We start from the raw sequence: 4,084 nt of genomic DNA, 5'->3' as shown, positions 1-4,084 counted from the left end.
ATCTCATAGAATAAGAAAGACTTATGCAAAATATTAGTACTTTTTCCTGAGTCATGTAGTTAACAGCAAATGCAAAGGGAAGGAGTTAAGAAAGCAAGGGCTCTGAGCAATCTCCAGCAGGTCATCAGAATTCACGGTAATACTTGTGGTATTTTATTTATCATTTATTACATAATCATATGCACATAGGAAAAATCTGTCAAATTGAGCTCATATTTCCATTATCTATTTAGTATACAGATGTTGAACATTGCTATCATCCTTATGTCAGAGAACATTGGAATTGGACTCTTTCACAGTGAGAAAAGGGAACTTTTATTACCTTGTCATACACCCTCAAATTCCTGGGCGGTGATATACAGAAAACCCTCTATTTTCAGGTTAAACCAACCACAGGAGTTTACAAATATATGGTGGGTCCTGGAGAGGATAATGACTGAAAACCATGTTTCGAAAACGCTGAAAGAATCACGTGATATTCACGTGATGAGGGGTTTAGTTAAAGATACATATCCATTTAATATCTGAATAAGGAGCCACATCAAAATATTCAGCTTGCATGGCTACTTTGTTTGTGATCTAGCTGCCTGCCGAAGGAAAACGTGTAAAATCAAGATTAAGCAATACTAAATCATCCGTGCTTTCTCGCTGAAGTATAATGGAATTCTGAGTAGCACAGAGAACCCAGCTCTCTGGTAAATTCTTCTCTTCATCGGCAAAGAGCTAACAGTTGCATCTGTACTCAACTTTCTAGACAAGCACAGCAGCCAAAGCCGAAGAGCGAAAAATAAAACATGGTTAACAGTATTGGAATTTTCAAAAATTTTTACTGGTTTTTACTCAGTCAAAAACCACTTATTTGTTTATTCTCTCAGCAAATATTGAGAACCTACTACATAAACTATAGTGTGATGCACTCAGGGGATATGACTGTGAACAAGTGAGACATGATCTTTTACACTATATTATGAAAGATGAGGTAAAGGGTAAGATGATAAAATTACCAATAATTTATTAATTATAGTAAGTCATTCTTGTGGAGAGAATTAAAACAACTATAGAACGCTAAAAGAACATAGAGCAGAGAATGGGATGGGAGTGCTTAGGACAAAGCCTTTTTTAGGAAATGAGAGCTGAGCTCTCAAGGTGAAGGGGAGTTATCTGGAGGGGGAAGTAAATGGGAAAAGCTTAGCCGGCAATGGAAATAGCATTTGCATCTCTCCTGAGTCAAGAAAGACCCTTGTGTGACGGTGGAATTTTTTGTTTAGTCACAAATTAAGAAAATAATTTTACTTGAGCATCAGTAACTAGGTAGTTTGATGGTAAGACTTTCATAGGTGTTCAGAAAGTGTTTTTATTTTCCCCCAAAGGTTACTTCCTCTCCCTTAGGGTCCGTAAGACATAGCCTATGGTAAGGACCCCAAATGCATGGCACTGAAATCACTAAAGTGACTTATGAAAGAAGTGCTTCCTGACTGTGGAAGAATAAGGGACCATTTCAGGGAGCATTCAGGAAAGAATTCATATAGCATTTGGATTTTGAGCTGGATCTCATAGAATAAGAAAGACTTATGCAAAATATTAGTACTTTTTCCTGAGTCATGTAGTTAACAGCAAATGCAAAGGGAAGGAGTTAAGAAAGCAAGGGCTCTGAGCAATCTCCAGCAGGTCATCAGAATTCACGGTAATACTTGTGGTATTTTATTTATCATTTATTACATAATCATATGCACATAGGAAAAATCTGTCAAATTGAGCTCATATTTCCATTATCTATTTAGTATACAGATGTTGAACATTGCTATCATCCTTATGTCAGAGAACATTGGAATTGGACTCTTTCACAGTGAGAAAAGGGAACTTTTATTACCTTGTCATACACCCTCAAATTCCTGGGCGGTGATATACAGAAAACCCTCTATTTTCAGGTTAAACCAACCACAGGAGTTTACAAATATATGGTGGGTCCTGGAGAGGATAATGACTGAAAACCGTGTTTCGAAAACGCTGAAAGAGTCACGTGATATTCACGTGATTAGGTTTAGTTTTCAGGAAAAACATGAAATAAAAGACATGTTATATATCGGTGGAATACAACTTTTATGATCCAAATGTTTCAGAAAAGCTTTGATTTTCTTAAAGACTCCTCTAGGAAAACTTCCCATTTTATAACAAGAGTCACACCATAATCGTCAATAAAAGTGCAGCGCTCCTAATGTCTCAGAAATCAACCTTAATGGACAGTCTGAACCAGTCCAGGGGAAGCAAGAGAAATAAGGGGAGGGGTTAAGGTAAGAACTCAGGCAATGGAGGTCTTAAAGATGAAAAGCTGTTGGGGAGAATTCAGAAAGCTCCAGGATCCCTACAATAAATACGTGAAAGTATCTTTTAGTCTTTAAGCCATTTATTTGATACATAGTTATCTGCCAGTGAAACACTGGAAAAGGAAGACATTCTGTTCAGACCTCTAATTCCATATCTTTTTAGTGAATTACTTTATTCTTCAGTGAGATTCTTTGTGCTTTTCCTTCCCTATCTCTGTTAGCATCTTTCCTCGGCCTTTGAAGACAGTAAAATGGCAAAGCAGCCTAGAAATCTAGCATAAGAAGACAGCAAGTGAAGTCAATTTAATGCACACCTACTACGTTCCCACTTCTGTTTTATATGCTTGCTCTGAAAGTATTTGTTTTTATTTCTCAGCCAATTCACAAAGTAGATATTCCCATTGTATAGATGAGAAAATTGAGGCTCTGAAAATAAAATTACTTGCTTAGGGACTCAACTAGAATAGGAATTTAAGTAAGAATTCAAATTCAGTTTTGTCCAAGCCACTAGAGCCTTTAAATCTGAACTACTTTACCATTGTCACTAATAAAATTACCCTTTTGGAAATATATCTTTCTCTTAATGCAAGTGAAGGTTGTACTCTGAGTAATTTCTAGCTGCATATATACCTTTGTGGATATATGTGGGGAAAAAAGAAAACAATTTTGTATCTGGTTTCATGGAGGTTCCACAGCAGATAGGCAAATACTGAATTGGTGGAGCACTGGGGGCTGGAAGAGGCTTGAGTTTCTTTCCCATGAAATTGATTTGTGATATATAAGCCATTCATATTCATTTGCTCATATTAAAAGTACCTGGTATCAGCTTTTCCCCCTAAATCACTCAATGTTGTTAGAATGTGAATTCACATTACCAGCAGTCCATGAGTGAGGTCAATGATAAGAGTGTAATGTCCAAAATTAGTAAGTCTGAGTCATTTTTTGATATTCCACCAAACATGCTAAATGCTAATATAAGGCTTTTATGCAATATGACCATTACACTTGGTCTCATTATGTTTTTCTATATTAGAATTTTGTTGGTCATAATTTAACCAGATGATTTTGGCTTCTCACTCAGAATTCAGAAGTATCATAAATACTATCTGCTCCTTAAGACCAGGGAAAAATGCACAAAATGATTTATAAATTACAGAATGAAGAACAGGAAATTAAAATGAATGTGAAAAGTGCATTTACATGTCAGTCTTTTAATTATAATATTAATTATACTGTCTAATACAAAAGCATTACCCTGAAATTAGCCCAGACACATGCTGATACCCAAGACCTAGCTTCTTATTATTTTTCTGAATTCATGCACCACAGACCTGCCATCAAAAATGATTTTCCCAAATACAAATCAAAACCACAATGAGATACCACCTCACACCAGTCAGAATGGCTAAAATTAATAAGTCAGGAAATGAGATGTTGGCAAGGATGTGGAGAAAGGGGAGCCCTCTTACACTGTTGGTGGGAATGCAAGCTGTCACAGCCACTCTGGAAAACAGTATGGAGTTTCCTCAAAAAGTTGAAAATAGAGCTACCCTAGGACCCAGCAATTGCACTACTGGTGTTTACCCCAAAGATACAAATGTAGTAATCCGAAGGGGCACCTACGCTCTAATGTTTATAGCAGCAATGTTCACAATAGCCAAACTATGGAAAGAGCCCAGATGTCCACTGACAGATGAATGGATAAAGAAGATGTGGTGATACACACACACACACACACACACACACACACACACACACAC

Source organism: Ursus maritimus, unplaced genomic scaffold (assembly GCF_017311325.1).
Source record: "Ursus maritimus isolate PB19 unplaced genomic scaffold, ASM1731132v1 scaffold_26, whole genome shotgun sequence".
Lineage (NCBI taxonomy): Eukaryota > Metazoa > Chordata > Mammalia > Carnivora > Ursidae > Ursus > Ursus maritimus.
The sequence above is the reverse complement of the archived record's forward strand: the minus strand, read 5'-3'. Positions refer to the sequence as shown.